This window comes from Petromyzon marinus, chromosome 11 (genome assembly GCF_048934315.1).
Source record: "Petromyzon marinus isolate PM22_M1 ecotype Great Lakes invasive population chromosome 11, UKy_Petmar_22M1.pri1.0, whole genome shotgun sequence".
Lineage (NCBI taxonomy): Eukaryota > Metazoa > Chordata > Hyperoartia > Petromyzontiformes > Petromyzontidae > Petromyzon > Petromyzon marinus.
In genome coordinates, this window is record NC_133677.1 from 6,470,391 (window position 1) to 6,488,492 (window position 18,102).

The following is an 18,102-nucleotide window of genomic DNA, read 5'->3' on the forward strand; positions in this document are numbered from 1 at the left end:
TTGGACTTTAGTGTGAGCACATGGAAACACGAAATCACCCAGAAATATCATCCTTGCCTACCATCAACAGCAGCACAGCAAATTACGAAGTCCTGTCTTCCTCATAACTAGAGAGCTTAATAGCAATGTCATTAAATTACATTTAATTTAAATGTAGTCATTTTGTAAGTAGGATGTGTCTGGTTACCATCTTCCAGTGCACGTCATCAATATTATATGTCATAGTATGAATGGGTGGAGTGGTGGCGCAGTCATTAGCACGCTGCACTATGAATCCATCGAGCAGAGTTCAGTTCCCGGCCACGGCTAACATCAGTGGCGAGTGTTATCGGAACCGGTCCTGGGTCCCCTCCCCCACCATTTCACCACCCGGCGCTGACCTCCGTGGTAAAGTATGGTCAAAACAACTTCCACCTCCGACACGGACTGGGAGGCCCTCATACAACAGTGGATTGAGAGTTGGTCGAAAAAATGTTTTTTATTGTAATTGTATTTAGATGTCTTCGTCTGATAGCATGACATTTTCTTGTCTGCTGCATATGAGCATATGCGCTTTACTGTGAGCCGAGCAGTTTGGTGGTGAGCTGCACCGGGGATGTTCCTTTATTCAATGTACTCTACTGCATAGTTCGCTGGGTAGTTTAACTCGCAAAGAAAATAAATAATTGTGGAGACACTGGTCTTTTTTTTCCCTTGACCTTGCAAAAACATTCATATACAAGCAGAAGCCATGACAGTAAACGGACTCTTCATCAGGATCTCTAAAACAAATGCTGACTGGGGCCGTGTGTGGGGGGGGTTTTCCTTCTGGATGGCCAGGTTTAAAAAAAAAAGGCCGCAGAAAACGCACACATGCACAAGCACACACTCAACTAGCATCAATTCCATCTTTTTTTTTCAACTTGGTATGATTGTGTGGTATTTCTTCAGTTTGTTTTATGGCACAAATACCCAAACGGAGGAAACGCATTTTTATTTTCCTCTTCTTATTTTCAGCTATATTAATACTTAATCAGATGTGAAAGAATGCAACTTTGCAATTCATGCATTGAATGTTTATTTTTAAATATATATAAATAATCCATATCTCATATCTTCAACCTTTTCACATTTGCACTCAAGCCAAAGCTGTGAATGCTAACCAACCAGAACAGACAAGTGTTGGGTTTTCTTTCGTGAACTTTAGCTTTAAAAAAAAAATTGTACTCGGGGTTTATTTATATTTTAAATGAATCTCTTCACCCATCGCTGTGCACTCATTATCAGCGGCAGACAATTTTAGTCCGTCCAGTTCGAGCCCAGCATCCACCATCACGATCCCTCATCGCCTCTCGCTAATGTACCCCCCCCCCCACAGTACTCCCCCCCCATCTCCCCCTCCCCCCTCTGAGGAATCCACACCAGCATCTGTGGGGGTCCATCACAATCACCGCGACTGTACTCACTGTTTTTCCGGGGCCATCGCCTTTATAGTCAGTGGAACGCTCCAAAGCCTAGCAGATGCACCCAACCGATTTTCCACCGCTGGTTGCGAGTGTCAGGCAGCGATGAGAACTTTAAATCCGGGCCCAGGGACCGACTTTTTTTTGTGTGCGTGCGAGCAAAGCAAAAAAAGGTCCCATCTGTCCTGATACATTTTTTCAGGCCAATTTTATCCCGAATGTGCTGTAATTGGGGTCATGTCATGAGATAAAGTATCACAATCCAGATCTCTCACAGAGCAATGCAATCCTTTGTGGTTCAGAGAATGGTCCCACGGAAGTAAAAATCACAGAGATGCCTCTGAGATCGCTTTAAGTGACATCAAGTCCGACACAGTAAAAGGCAGCATTTTCCCACACGTTCTGCATTGAACAATAGTGTTCATTGCATGATGACCATTTTTTTTTTACGACTCAGAGCTGGAACTCAGCCCAATTTAATGTGATGAACCCAATGGCATGCGATGATTTGCTTGCACAAGACACCTGACTATTAAGTAGTGAGTCAATTATCGAAGGACAGTATAGTACAGCAGATAGGCTGGGGGCCTATCTGTGGTCACCTCCAATGTGTCGGGTTTTTGCAGGGTACCGTGACTTTTATCTCATGCAGAAATACTCAAAAAATGTTTTACCGCACCACACGCACCACAGGCGGGATTCAGCCCATGCAAAGAGCCTTTAGACTCAGGGAGGCATTCCTGGGTAAGTGTCGGGAAGTGTCGGATTGGTTGTTTGAATGGGAGAAATTCGCATTTTGCACGCCCGCCACGCCATAGTATATATTTTTTCCACGGCCGCACTTAATACCGGCGAAATTAAAACATAACATAGAGCAAAGGCAACTCTCGGGGCGACTGGCCTCTGCTCTTGGCAAACGAATTTGCGGTACAGAGAGGCCACTTCGCAACAACTGCAGAGGCAGCTGCTGCCACCGCATATGCCGCGTGTAGTGTTTCAGCTTTGCATTGTGCCCCTTACCTACCGACAAAAAAGCGTTCGTAGATGAGTAGGATAACTCCGCCTCGTTCGGTAAGGTGAGCACTAGTGAATTACATCTGATAAAAATCGCACAAGACTCACAATGCTCCCTGTGTACGACAACGGGCGCCCAAAACCTTTTAGCGTGCGTTTTATGTAATCACGTGACTGAAATCTACGTCCTCGAGCGAAGGAGGGTTTGAGGGGGGGGTGGGGGTGTTTGTCGTTGCCGCATATTTTGTTGGTTGTTTACGTATATTTACGTAGCCGTGGAATGGAATGCGTTTGAGAGGACGTCCAGCAGGAAAAGATTGAGCGGTGAAATCAATGCATGTGTCGGCGCTGCTCGGTGTATTAATGCCCTGCAGCATTGTGAGAGGTGGCGAAGGCCTGGGGAGACCTTCATCCAGCAAGTGCATTGAGGTATGGCTGATGATGATGGTGATGTGTAATGACGACTTGACACACTTCTCTTGACACTTTATTGAAGACGCGTTCACTTGACATCGGGCAGAGACCCCCACCGCAACAGCCCCCAGTCTCCCGCGCATCTCCCCCTTATATACCGAACTTTCTCGCTGACTCTGGACGCTCGCTCCACCGTCAGACTCCACCGTCCTCTTCCGTCACCTGACCACGCTCCCTTCTCGATCATTCCCGCAGCCACCAGTCCCTTCGTACTCACAACTGACTCCCCTGTCATTACCTCCCGCGGCCACCAGTCCACTCACACCGCGTGTAGGCTCTCCTGTCATTACAAATGATAAGTACATTATTAAAGAATGCATTATTTACAATAAAAAATGTATTAACCCGCCTGTGATCCAGACCGAGGTTACTAGATCAATGGATCCCAACCAGTGGTCCACAATCCTGATGCATCAATCCACAAGGTTGTGGGAACTGGTCTGCATAACTTTTGCAGATACTACGAGTTAGGGTACAGGTAGAGTTTTAATGTTGAATTTTTTTTTTCATAGACGGTGGTCCGCAAGAATGCTTGAAGGCTTGCCAGTGTCCCGTGGATCCAGAAATGTTTTGAACCAATGTTCGAGATAATGGAACTTTGCGTGGCAATGCACGAACGTTAATTTGTTCAACGGTCCGAATTCTGACTGCCAACAACTGCAGGGTGCCACGGTGGTGACGTGTTAACTCCCTCGCCTAGTATACAGGAGGGCGTGGGTTCCATCCATACCCTGTATATTTGGAGTTTTCATGTTCTCCCCGTGGTCGCATGGATTTTTCTCCAGGTCCTCCGGTTTTTCCCTCCACATTTAGAAACATGCGCTTCGAGTATTTGGCTGCTCTAAATTTCCACATGATAAGCCATCTCCGTTGAGCTATCATAAGTGGCCAGGTCGCTTCTAAAAAAGAGCTATGTAGCTCAGTGGGCCTAACCTGGTAAAATAAAAACAGTTTTGCTTAGCTCGTAGCGGCATAGCCCCATGTCAGCTGTCCGCAGAGGAGGCGGTTCTGTGACTTTTGTTGGACCGCAAGCCAGCCACTCGGGTTTGTTTTACCCGGGGAAGCGATGCGCGGACACGAGATTCCGCAGCGAGCGCGGAAAATGAACACAGCGTCTAATCCAGACCACGTGACAAGATGACGTCTCAGAAACTCCTGACTGCCAGGACATGTAGAACGGTTTGCCGAGCAGCATCTGTTCCACGCGATTAATCTTCCGTGAACTAATATTGTTTTCTATCTCGGAAGGCCTGTAGTAGTGTACGCCAGCCACAGAGAGTGCGTCCAGCGGACGCGTCTGATTGCGCCGCTCTTGCACGGCAAAGTGGAAATATCCGGCCCCAATGTCACAATTCAAATTCCCCGAGTCTCAAGCCTGGAATCCAAGCGCATCTTCACTTCCAGCAAGACCCAGGCACGATAAAAAAAATGCACGGTGGGGGAATTCACCCATCTAGTATAGAAATTATCTTTACATATAAACATCTGGTATAGTTCACCAGCATTGGTTCAATTGAGCCCCGAGTTTGCGTGATGAGGCACGAAATGTCAAAACCAGTCCAGAGATTGCTTGTGTTGAACCGATGCTGCTGGGTAAGATGCTCTCCTTTAAGGCTATGTGGTCATGGGTTGAGAAGCAAAAATACTTTAACCTGTTTAATGTGGCAAAAAAACATATGGCAACGATGTATTATTTATTTTGTGGGGAAATTGTTTGCTTAGAAACCTGGAAAGTACAAAAAAAATCACGTTATATTTATTTGAAACGTATTGCCAAGATACACAGCTGAGCTGCAGTCTCTCATTTACTATTTGATGATCCAGAGCAACACATGAGCTGTTGCGTACATAAATTATAATGGTAATTGTGTTGTAGATTTATGTACTTATGCTCTGGTAATCTTTATTCCCAGAAACTCGAATACTTTTTTTTTAATAAGGTCAACTATGTTATTAAAATGCATTAGCAGACGCTTGGTTTAATTTGCTATTTAATGGCAGTCATTAAAAACCAGCCTCAAGACAAATGTGCTCAGCTAAGGGTGGGTAATTAATGGTACATTTATCTTAATTTACGTACACACATGCATATTTATTGGGTCGTTCAACCCAATACACTATAGCACGTGCATTCATATATCAAAGTCAATTCGATTTCAAACATTCACCACTCACGCCCCACAGGACAACCGCTGCTGAACTCCCAGCAACCAGCGGGCAGACCAGGTAGGTGCCGAAATTGAGTACAAAGTAGTATTTAGATTTGAATAAACTGAGACATATATTCGGTAAACAATACTAACTAATCGTTATAAATGTTATTTATTCACGCAATGTGTTAATGCTGGCAGAGTGAGTCAGGGGTAGGAGAGTCAAAGGCTGACATTTTCTTCTGCACGTATCCAATGCCTCATTTACATAAAACTATAACTAAACAATACACATTTTTTGTTTTACCAGGTCAGGCCCACTGAGCTATATATCTCATTTTTAGAAGCGACCTGGCCACAAACGATAGCTCAACGAAGTGGCTTATCATGTGGAAATGTATAGCAGCCAAATACTCTAACTGCATGTTTCTATATGTGGAGGGAAAATCCGCAGGACTCGGAGAAACATCCACAGGGAACACATGCAAACTCCAAATATGCAGGTGTCAGGGTCGGGATTGAACCCACAGCCTCCTGTGTATCAGGCGAGGTAGTTCACAACTCACCACCACGACACGCCAGTTTTCATACACAAGGTTATATACAGTGTACAGGAATAATATATATAATTTGACGAGTTCGAGTTTTTATTTGAACTAAAAATTAGGAGCTTTTATTAAGTTTCCCCGTTTTTGTCTAAAATCTATGCAAATGCAAAAGGGTTGTTGTATAGTACAACATAATTCAATGTTTAATTGATAACCATTCGGCAAAAATCAGCGTGAATGCAGTGGTTACAAACAACTATACAATAAAACTTGGTGTTGGTTTATCTGTAGGCAATGAATGGTAGTGCTTGTTAGCACATTGCCTGCAGTATTGAATGCTTAATTAACGTTTGTTAATTACACTTGAGAAAATGAATTCACGAGGACGCAAAAAATGGGGGTCTGCTGCCAAGTGTGGGTGAAATTAAGCAAAATGCACTGCAGCGGCAGTATTTATTTTTATTCCTCGCAGGAGATATTCTGCACAAATCTTTGCCGGGCGGCCAGCCCGCTCGGCCGCCGTAAATTTGCCGCGCTTCGCGAGCGCCGCAATCACGCGCATCACAACCATCGCGACCTCCCCCCCCACCACCACCACCACCCTGTCCCCCACTAACTCACTCTCCGCCTGGCAGCGTGCAAGCCCTCTCGGTGCTAGAGCCAGAACCAGACCCTGCCCCCATCCCTTCGCCCATCCCTGAAGACGCCACCGGAGTGAGTTCGCAGTTCCCGTTCCGAACCCATTTTCACGACATGCAGACGCCCCACGTAGCCTACGTAGACCGGGAGGGCAAGTGCCGTTAGCGAGCACCAACGAAGGTTGGCGCGGTATGCAAAAGAAGGCTGGTGTGCCCAGGTCACACGCCCGGCAGCCTCTGTGTCCCCAGTGCTGATGTTAAACACCCAGCGCCATATATACAGGGTTCTTCAAACAAATGTTTTAACGCTTCTGAGAATTTGTAACAACAACCACAAGAAATGCGCTGCTGCCTCCGGGCTCTGGAGACCACCTGGAGCAGATTCCAGGCCACGTGTTGACAACGATGGCGAACAAGTGGAGACTCTTTGAAGCAATTCACATACATTTGTGTACCATGTTACAGTGCATTATTCGTTCCTTTGCCATTAAAAACGATAGCCCCATGTAAAGTGTTAACATTTTTTTGAAGCACCCTGTATACAAAGTACACTTTAAGGCTGAGCTGACCAGGCATGGAACGGTTCAGATATTTGTCGCCGATGTTGACCGTGAGCATAAAATTTAACTCGGGCCACCGGGTTCGTAAGGGCAGTGCGCTAACCGCAACACCATCGCTCGGCTAGGACGCGCGCGCACGCACAAACACGTGCACACGCACGCACTGACTCGCGCGCCATCACTCACGGCTCCCAGGGGAATCGATTCAATCAACATTGCTACGGTTATGTTTATGACATAAAGCAATTTGGGTGTGCGCATTCTCGCCCGGGTTTATGTAATGCCGGCTGCCCGGGACCGTGGCCCAGCAGAGCGCGGTGGCATTTTCCCTCCCTCCTCCCTGGGGAAGATGCCAGGGAATGTTACGAGCAGCCGCTCGGCCAGGCGCTTGGGGTTCAGGGGGTGGTGGTGGGGGGGGGGGCAGCCGTGGTGGTGGTGGTGGGGGGCGGTGCTGTCTGTAAACTGCCGACACCATCTGACCTTATTTTGAGCATGCAGCTGCGCTTGGGCGAGTGTTGTGAGTGGGCAGGGGCTTGGTGGAGGCGGGAATGGGTTGAGGTCTAGGGAGGTTACGCTCAGGATCACAGTGCACACACAATGCGAAATCGATCGCGTGCAATGTTTGTGATGTTAAATTAACGCGCGCATAAATAAACGCATCTTTGGATGGCTTTGGGCAATCCAGCAGTGTTGCTTAAAGGAGGCTCGCTCCCGCTGATGAGCTCGTTAGGTCTAAACCGGCCCAGCGTTTGCCTGCTAACACAAATTCTCCTGGAGCACTGAAGTTCGGAGTGCCGCTTGGCTGATAAGCTAACAAATGTGGTGTGTGCAGAAACACAGAGACGTAGTTATTGTTTTATAACCCCGCAGAAATCCTCCACAACAGCACTTTGCGAGTTTGTATGCATGTATAATATATTGGGTGGACTAGTGGCACGGTGTTAAAGTGCCGCTACACTGTGAACCTGGCTTAATAAACTAAATTCCCAGCCATTGCCAACATAGCGTCAGTAAGCATTGGATTTTAAATGTCATAACCATGCAACTACCACCAAGCATAACATGCAAATTATGGAAGTATTAAGCCATGTGCAGTGGTGAATTCACCTTGCTATGAACCCAGAATTGTATTTCTGTCTGTGACTAACTTTCGTGGTGAGTGATATGTGGTCACCCCCTCCCTCACTCTTCATCAACCCGCAATGACCAGAAGTTTGTTCAGAATTACTCTTTGGTTATTTCGCTAAAGTCACGTAGAAAGAAAATAAATTTAATAATAATAGAATACGAAGTTTCTATTGCAACGCAAGCAACCATCATCAGGTAAGAATGCGTGAGAAAACAAACCTAGTAAACTTAGATATATAATGCAATGCAACAGCTGGCTAACACAACAGTCAACACCCTACCTGGTTGATTACGTTCTTCCAAAGATTGCTAAATTTGAGAGAGAGACAAAGCACAGACACGGAGACACATAGACAGACACACAAGCAGAGAGAGAGACATACACAGAGACAACAACAACCGCCATTCACCACTAAGTGGCGGTGACGTCACCACGACGCTTGTGCCAGGCTATGTGCACCCTGAGGCCACGTGAAGTGTCGAAAGTCCGCTGGCAGGAGGTCACAGGGCAGACCCAGGTGCCACGGGTCGACTGACTGAGATGACTGGCTGATGCACCACCTGTGCCCCCTACTGTGCCAACTCGCTGTGCTTCAGCCACCCGGCGCTCCGCTCGTTGTTGTGAGCGTCGTTCCTCTGCCCTCCGTTGTTGTTGGAGGGCGACTACCTCCAACTGCCCAGTAGCGTCCTTCACGAGCCTCCTCCACAGAGGCCGATCTTGACACCGCTGGTACCAGTCATCGGAAAGTCCACTCAGCTCCACGTCCTCCTGTACCACATCACTCCATCTCTTCTCTTGCCCGTGCCACGCCCGTTTAGCCCCCTCAATCCGGCCGAACAAAAGCTGTTTCGGCATGCAGTGGCTGGGCATGCGGGCTACATGACCCAGCCATCGCAGCCTTGCCCACCGGAGGAGCTCACCGATGGGACCTTGCCCAGATCTTTCAAGGATTTGTGAGCTCCTCACACAATCCAGTCTGGTTAAACCCAGGATGGATCGTAGGCAGGCCAGCCTAAATGTTTCTAACCGGCGAAGATGTTCCATTAGGGGGGTCCACGTTTCGCAAGCGTAGAGAAGGGAGGGCATGACCGTGGCCGAGAAGACCTGAAGCTTAGTGCGGAGCGACAGACCAGGTAGCTTCCACAAAGCGTTACGCAACTGATGAAAAGATATTGCCGCTCGACTGATTCAGAGTGAGACCTCTGCTGTTAAACTGGAGCCGGTCATAAGCACACTGCCCAGGTATGGGAAACTCTCCACTCTCTCCACAACTGCCCCATCACTGATTGGGAGTTGTGGGGGTGGAGTGTCCGATGGTACAAAATACCCAGGCAGGTGCTTAGTTTTGGTGGGGCTGATGGTAAGGCCCCACCACTTAGTGGCACGCTCCAGTCTCAGCAGCAGCATCTCCAACTCCTCCTCTGAATGAGCAGCTATTACCAAATCATCAGCATACATAACATGGTTGAGCAATAGGGAGCCATCCCTTGACCGCACCCGGGCATCGATCAGCCTCCCATTATATCTGTACCATATGGAGATTCCCCTGGTACAGCTATTGAAGGCTTCACGAACTACGCGGTCAAAATAGATGTTAAATAATGTGGTAGCCAGAGGACATCCCTGTCGCACCCCAAGGTGTACAGGGAATGGCTCTGACTCCCGGCCGCGTAGTTTTACCCGGGCCCGCTCACCATCATGAAGGTCCTTAATGATCGTGAGCAGAGGGTCAGGTACTCCAAAAGCACGAAGAACAACCCAGAGCCCAGGCCTACTGATGGTATCATAGGCCTTGACCAGGTCAATAAAGCAGAGATGTAGGTCTTGTTGGAATTCCCTACACCTCTGCTGTAGCAGACGGACAGAAAATATGGCATCTGTGCAGGACCGCCCTTTCCTGAAACCGCATTGGGGCTCCGCAAGCCTCTCCTCAGCGTGCCTGGCAAGGCGATGTTGAATAATCCTTGCCAGGACCTTTCCCGGCACACTGAGGAGTGAGATGCCCCTGTAGTTGTTACAGTCTGTGCGGTCCCCCTTCTTAAAAAGGGAGACCACCAGGGCATCCTTCCAATCCTGCGGAACCCGTCCAGTGGTCCAGACTGTTGTTATGATGTCATATAGGGCAGTCTGTGCACAAACACCACCCTCCCTCAGCATTTCGCTTGGGAGATCATCTCTGCCCGCTGCCTTTCCTGGTCTCAGACTCCGGATCACCTTCAGTACTTCCTCAACAGATGGCACCTCAGCCAGCCACTCACAGGGGGTGACTTCTTCCAATATTTGAGGCACCACAGCCTCAGCAGGGTCATCCTCACTTTGTGCCACGATGTTTTCCTGGCTGAGGGATTTTCCCTCCCCCAGGACCTCACAGAAATGCTCAGCAAATCTGCAAACCTGTTCCTGGGGGTCGGAGATTGGATCACCGTTTTTCCCCTAATGATGGTAATAGGTGTGGCGCTGCAGGTTACTTTTTTGATGGAGTTAGACACATAGACAGACACATAGACACATAGACAGACACACAAGCAGAGAGAGAGACATACACAGAGACACAGAGAGAGACACACACATAGACACACAGATAGAGACATACACAGAGACACCCAGAGAGAGACTCACACATAGACACACAGAGAGAAACTCACACATAGACACACAGAGAGAGACACACACAGAGACACAGAGAGAGAGAGACTCACACAGAGACACACAGAGAGAGACTCACACAGAGACTCACACATAGACACACAGAGAGAGACTCACACAGAGACACACAGAGAGAGACTCACACAGAGACACAGAGAGAGAGACTCACACAGAGACACAGAGAGAGAGAGACACAGAGAGAGAGACACACACAGAGAGACTCACACAGAGACACAGAGAGAGACTTACACAGAGACACACAGAGAGATAGAGACACACAGAGACACACAGAGAGAGACATACACATAGACACACAGAGAGAGACATACACAGAGAGAGACTCACACATAGACACACTGAGAGAGACTCACACATAGACACACAGAGAGAGACACACACAGAGACACAGAGAGAGAGACTCACACAGAGACACACAGAGAGAGACTCACACAGAGACACACAGAGACTCACACATAGACACACAGAGAGAGACTCACACAGAGACACACAGAGAGAGACTCACACAGAGACACAGAGAGAGAGACTCACACAGAGACACAGAGAGACTCACACATAGACACACAGAGAGAGACATACACAGAGACACAGAGAGAGACTCACACATATACAAACAGAGAGAGACACACACAGAGACACACATAGAGAGAGTCACACACAGGCACACAGAGCGAGGGACTCAGACATAGACACACAGAGAGACACAGAGAGAGAGAGACATACACAGAGACACACAGAGAGAGACATACACAGAGACACACAGAGAGACATACACAGAGACACACAGAGAAAGACATACACAGAGACACAGAGAGAGATTCACACACAGACACACAGAGAGGGACTCACACATAGACGCAGAGAGAGACTCAGACATAGACACACAGAGAGAGACTCAGAGAGAGACATACACAGAGACACACAGAGAGAATCATACACAGAGACACACAGAGAGAGACATACACAGAGACACACAGAGAAAGACATACACAGAGACACAGAGAGAGAGAGAGATTCACACACAGACACACAGAGAGAGACTCACACATAGATACACAGAGAGAGACTCACACACAAACACACAGAGAGAGACTCACACACAGATACACAGAGAGAGAAACTCACACATAGACACACAGAGAGAGAGACTCACACATAGACACACAGAGAGAGACACACAGAGACACACAGAGAGAGAGACACACACAGAGACACACAGAGAGAGACACAGAGACAAACAGAGAGAGACTCACACACAGGCACACAGAGAGAGAGACTCACACATAGACACACAGAGAGAGACACACACACACAGAGACCAGAGAGAGACACAGAGAGAGACTCACACAGAGACACACAGAGAGAGACTCACACACAGACACACAGAGAGAGACTCACACAGAGAGAGAGAGAGACTCACACATAGACCCACAGAGAGAGAGACACACACACATAGACACACAGAGAGAGACACAGAGAGAGAGACACACAGAGAGAGAGACTCACACAGAGACACAGAGAGAGAGACTCACACAGAGACACACAGAGAGAGACTCACACAGAGACACAGAGAGAGAGACTCACACACAGACACGCAGAGAGAGACTCACACAGAGACACACAGAGAGAGAGACTCACACAGAGACACACAGAGAGAGACTCACACATAGACACACAGACAGACACACAAGCAGAGAGAGACACATACAGAGACACAGAGAGAGAGAGACACGCACATAAACACACAGAAAACGAGTTTATTATCCGAGTAAATTACCCATTGAGCTATACAGCAAATTTTTCAAGGGTGACTCGTGTCGTGAAGTATCGTCAAACAATCCCTACAAGTGACAGGGGGATGGGATAGTCTTTATCCGGCAATAGATTTAAAATGAGATGCAAATTAGTGCAGCCTATTTTACGGTTATCGGTTTGTAAAGAGCTTACAGGATAGTTTGTAATATGTATAGTTTGTACTGCATAAAGTGTTCCATATTGAACCACATCAGAACATCGCACGGCAGACTGAGGCTATCTACAACACCGATGAACAATTAATAATAGCTCGCAGTGCGATTTCTGTCACTAAGCTCAACCCGTGCACCACACAGTAACACGACTGCCCACTGTATATCACGTAATTCCTGACGTGATAACAGTGTTTTATACTATGAGTTTTGTCATTTGGGTGATGCAGGTACATCTTACAAATGAGAATATCCTGGTTTCCTTAGTTGCCGCTTGGTTAAACGAAATAAACGTCCGTCGGTTAAGTCCGTGGGTCGCTATGCAAGTCAAAGAATCTCCACGTGAGTCTCCATTAAAACCATGGACCGCATAGTAACCACAGCTGCTGGCCATAATTCACCGGCAGCGTTTCAGAAATTTACTATGGGGCCAACTCCCAAAAACCATCCACTGGCTCACTCACCAAACCTCGACATGAACATGTAAACATTGCTCATCGACCCAGCGCCATGCATAAGAAAAACAAGCGGTGTACAGTGTTTGTTCCAACTCCATGGAGCTTCCGCACATTTCTATGGGCCCTGGGAGCCGGGTTCCCAAATGCGACTTTCTTGGGCAGGATGGTGAGAAACTCGATCGCTTGCCGAAAGATACAGCGCAGCGTCGCAGAGCCCCGCACTCATTCACCGGCCAGAACACACTAATCCACGTCATTTGTGGATTAAAGTGTTTTTTGTTTCCTTTTACCACCTCCAAATTGGGTGTTCTTCTTACCCCAGCTTTGTCACTGCAAGTGTACGGCAGCACCATTGCTCCTGACCCACTGGGAATAAATAGCATTTAGAGAAGGTAAATAATTTAACGTTCATTTAAAAATTAACAACCCAACCTCCACGCGCAACTTTCAAAACCTGACAAGCGTTTCAGACGTATTTATTTCCTTGTTTTAGTCTTCTTTTCATTGAGTTTTTTTTTTCACTTGCGCCCATTCGCTGCATTGGGGAGCGGAAAAGAATCATAATTGCAGGGGAGAGCTTTGCGAGCCGGTGATGGACGGTAATTGCTGTGAGGCTGTCTGCTTCTTGTTGTGGCGGTGCCGCGTGCCGTGAGATGCGAGTGCCTTGTATTGTCGGGGCTTATGGCTTCTTGAGCCACTGTTCTTTTCACGTGGCTCTATTTTTCACATTCACCCACCCCCCCTCCCCTATACGCCCCCCCACCCCACTACCACCACGCTGCCCATAAAAGTCTGGTCCGTGCTGCGGACACGACGGAGAGCTTTCTTAAAGCCCCATAAACGACACCACAGTGAATCTTCTCTGTTTTCCACAGCCTTTCCAAACAAACCGAGTTAAACTGCTTAGCACCGGGCCTTTAATGATTTGCCACCCACATAGATTTGATTAATTGTAGCAATTTGGAGGGAGGGGGAGGGTTAAAAATGTAACTCAAGAATTGATAAATGTTTTACCTTATTTGTGACATCTCATATGCATTGTTTTTTCATGTATTAATTTCTTGTTTCTAAAATTGTCATTGCACCTTTAACTAACAGTAGCTTTACAAATATATATTGGGATGATAGTTGTCTGCATAAATTATAAATAACCAGCAGGTTCATAGTTTAGAGCCCTTAGTCAATCCCAATGCTGTATGTATGCCTCATGCCATGTTGGTCAATGTTTTTTTTACCATATTATAATACCATTTCATTCGCTAACGTGTGATTCAATGCACGTATCATGAGGGTAACAGATTACTTTAAACAATGAATCGATGCATCGTTACTTTGCACAACTGCTGTGTGTATATTTGGATCTGATCTTTAAAAAAAAAACACAAAGTTTGTGTGACCTTTCAAGTCACGTCTTTTTTTTCCCTAAACATTTTAACGTTTTAATCCGTAACAGACAGCGGGAGAGGATGATGGAATTAGTTGTTTAAACAAACCTGCAGATAAATTAATAAATAACTTGTTGGGGAGGGGGAGGATTGGTGTGCGGGTCAGCGCCACCGTTCTGACCTGTCAGGGGCTCGCCAATCCCAGGATCTCCCCAAAAACCCTACGCTCTACCAGGGTGGAATTATGCGTAAAAGGACACCAGCCTCTGCCAATGATCCAGAAATAACCTAAATCTTGAGAGAATTCCTCTCCCACCGTGAATCCTGCTCGCCGCACCCTTCACCCAACCCCCTTGCACCACCATCACCACACCTACTCTCCTCTGCCCCATCAACTACCTTTCTTAGGTGGTATCTTCTCTGTCTGACAGTCGACTTTTTTAAACTGCATTAACTTTAGTCTTGTTTTTGCCTGAGATGTGGTAACCCCCCCCCCCCCCACTTTGTACAACTCTGCAAATAAAAACAGACAATTGTTATTATCTTAAAAAAACATAATAACTACTGTCAGCATAAGTCACAACAATAATGCACTTTGAGGTGGTTCAGGATAACCTGATGAATTGGCCTGTTACTTCCTAATACCGTAGCTGTAATCGTACATTTGAAATTACCATAGATTGAATGGTAATTCATGAAAATAATAATAATAAAGTTCCGTATGATTTCTGCATAATAATAATAATAACCTTTGGCTCATTGCCATTACAGAGGCCTCTCCGCAGTGTGTTGATTGTGAGGGTTGTTTAACCATACTTCACCACACCGCCCAGCTCTACGTGTTGTTGAGGAGGAAGCCCTGGACCGGTTCAGATATCACTCACCACTGATGTTGGCCATGGTGAGCACTCAAACTCAGGTCACTGCATTCAGAGTGCTCCGTGCAAACCACTGTGCCAACGCTACCACACATCTCTTATAGTTGTAGAATGCATTATGTTTGGGCAGCAGATCGTGCGTTGCAATGGGCTCTCAGTTAAATACAGAACACATTTAAACTATCTTTACGGATTCCTTCCCGGCGTCACCTGGTTGAAATACTGGGATGCAATTTTTATAATTTGCCTTAATGGATCAAAAGGGTCTGATTTTATACTTGTTATAATTCATAACATAATAACGCTATAGTTGTGGGGGTACTGCTTTAATTTTAGAACATTATTTGTGTGTTAGCTTCGGTTTAATAATCAGTCGAATTGGTAGGCAGCAGTCACCTTGCCCACGTGTAACGTGTGCCCATTTAGGAGAACCCATGAGAATCACCACAATGTCTTAATGGCCTGGTAATACCAGGCGAGCTTAGCAGCCTGCGTATGCGACGTCAGCAGGTCTCCCTCTCCAGATAAGTGACCTTGAGTGGCTGTGGATTTATGTGCACCACTCACTCTGCACTGCGGGCTATGGGACGGCCTGGAGAAGGGAAGAAGGGGGCCCTCTGTCTGTCTGAGCAGTACAAAAAAGCAATGCATTTTTGTGCCTTTGTGTTTTTGAGTGGAACTACCCCTCCGTGCCCTCTGTGTCGCTTCCCATCCAAACGCTCCCTCGCTCGCTCGCTCAACCAACCAAAACCTTACAGGAATTAGTCGAAGTCTCCCTTGTAATTCCTTGACGTTGCATTCCCTCTCCACGTGACCTCTCTCTTCCACCGCCACCTCCTACCCTCTTCACCCGCAAAGCACCCACCCTGGCTTTCGCACTGTCAGTGACGCCCGCTCGCTTGTGCCTGGGAGCGTTGGTTAGCCAGCTGCTTTCCATGCATGTCTACATACATAACCCCTTTTGGACCTTGTCTGGCATGGAGCCAATCTCAGCAAACATATTTCTAATTAACAGACAAAGCCCTTGTTTATGCCTTATTTCCTCGGTGAGAGATGGAACACAGATAAAATACTGTCGACCACTTGCTGGAACTACGTTGGGACCCTAAACGTATTTCCTTCCTCTGGGTCTTCACGCTGGCTGGTTGAATGACATGCTTGTGAGTAGAGCACCAGTCAAGACACACACAGAAAATCTGTGCTCATTAAGATTTCCAACGCTGTTGCCATTCCTTAAACATTCAGGTCATAGGGAGGTGACCGGGTGGCTCAGAGGTCAGAGCACTCAGCCAACACTGCTGAGAGCCTAGGTTCGAATCTAGGTTTCAGCAACCCATTATGAAACCCGGGCTGTATACGAATTGTTAGTGTCAGCCCATTCAGCAATAAACTGCCCAAAACACCCGATCACAATATCATATAATTTATGGCCCACGTGTTAAGTGTATCATACTATATTTAGTTTTTCACTCAATTCGTCTAAATTACAATTTGAGATCTATTACATGTTTGACTGTCATGTGACAAACCTCAACCTCATAGCAGAGAGTATTGAAATTGTCACCCCTTGCTGTGTCAATGATAACAAACAAAAATGGCCACCGCCTTAAGGATTTTGCAGAAAAAATTCTGCAACCAAAATGTGTGGGCCTTTCTAGACACACTAGGTCATATTGCTCCGTGCTCAGTCCAAAAACGGACTTGCTTGTCGCACAACGTACTGCCGACAGTGCACCAGAAAAATAATTGTGGGGGGGGGGGAATGTTTGGTTGCACTGCCATGTAATGCACAGTTGTCTGCAGCAGTTCTCTGTAGCAGGGTGTGCGCACAAGTTCACCGGCTCGTGTGTGAATGAGAAAAAAAGGGTCACTTTAAGGGATTTTAAAGTGGTTCTGCGAGGACTACATTGCTTCAAGCATTCCAAACGGACACGCCTCACGGCATGATGCCGAAAGCACAGATGGAATACCAAAAAATAGGACAAATATCACGTACAATAATAAACAAGTTTTAAGTCACTTATAATTAAATTTTGCAACTTTTTAAAAAATGAAAAGATTCACACACAACGCTTCCCAACATACAGCAGTGTATATTTCTTAAATATTCAAGGTGCATTCTTAGCTGGCTCAGGCCAATGTAAGCCGCCAGGGTTTGGCAGACTCCTAAACATAACTTGATCATGTTTGTGCGGAAGGGTTTTGTTGCCCAAAAATGTCAAATCGTAAGCCACGAAAATACTTATCTGCAGCATCAACAATATTTTAATGACAAATCTCCGTACTGTCAATTTTTACACGACTTATTAATCTCATTAATCTGTTGGGTGGGAGCTCCAGTGCAGCGATGACCCAGGTTTGATTCCCTGTCAGGGCTAACAGAACAACCCCCACCGTGACCAACACGGCGTGGAGAGGCCTTAATTCAGCAGTGGATTTACAAAGGACGATACATATTTAATTTTCACCATATTTATCTTCGTTCTCTTAATCCACATATTTTTCATGGTTTTGTAACGGAGCTGTAGAAAAACGCACCTTTTGCAAGGTATTTTGTTTTGCATAAATGTAATAGTTTACAGTCTATTATCAATCCACTAATGGGCAAAGTTGTCCCTACAAGCGTGCCAGCCGTGATGGCTGTTTGAGCCCTCTACTTCACGACTCTGATCAGTGGCGTTTGATCAAAAGGGGCGAGAGGGGGGCAACTCAAAACTGGTTCAGATTTCACTCGCCTGTGATGTTAGCAACGGCCAGGAAAAAACTGAGATAGAAAAGCTCATAAACCACTGGAT

The 18,102-nt window shown here is 46.6% G+C and overlaps 1 protein-coding gene across 1 annotated transcript in view; it reads left to right on the top strand.

Moving 5' to 3' along the window:
• The window catches only part of LOC116941292 (fibroblast growth factor receptor-like 1), a 102,631-nt gene that overhangs the window by 46,097 nt on the left and 38,432 nt on the right, over positions 1 to 18,102 (top strand). The gene's annotated exons all lie outside the window — the stretch shown is intronic.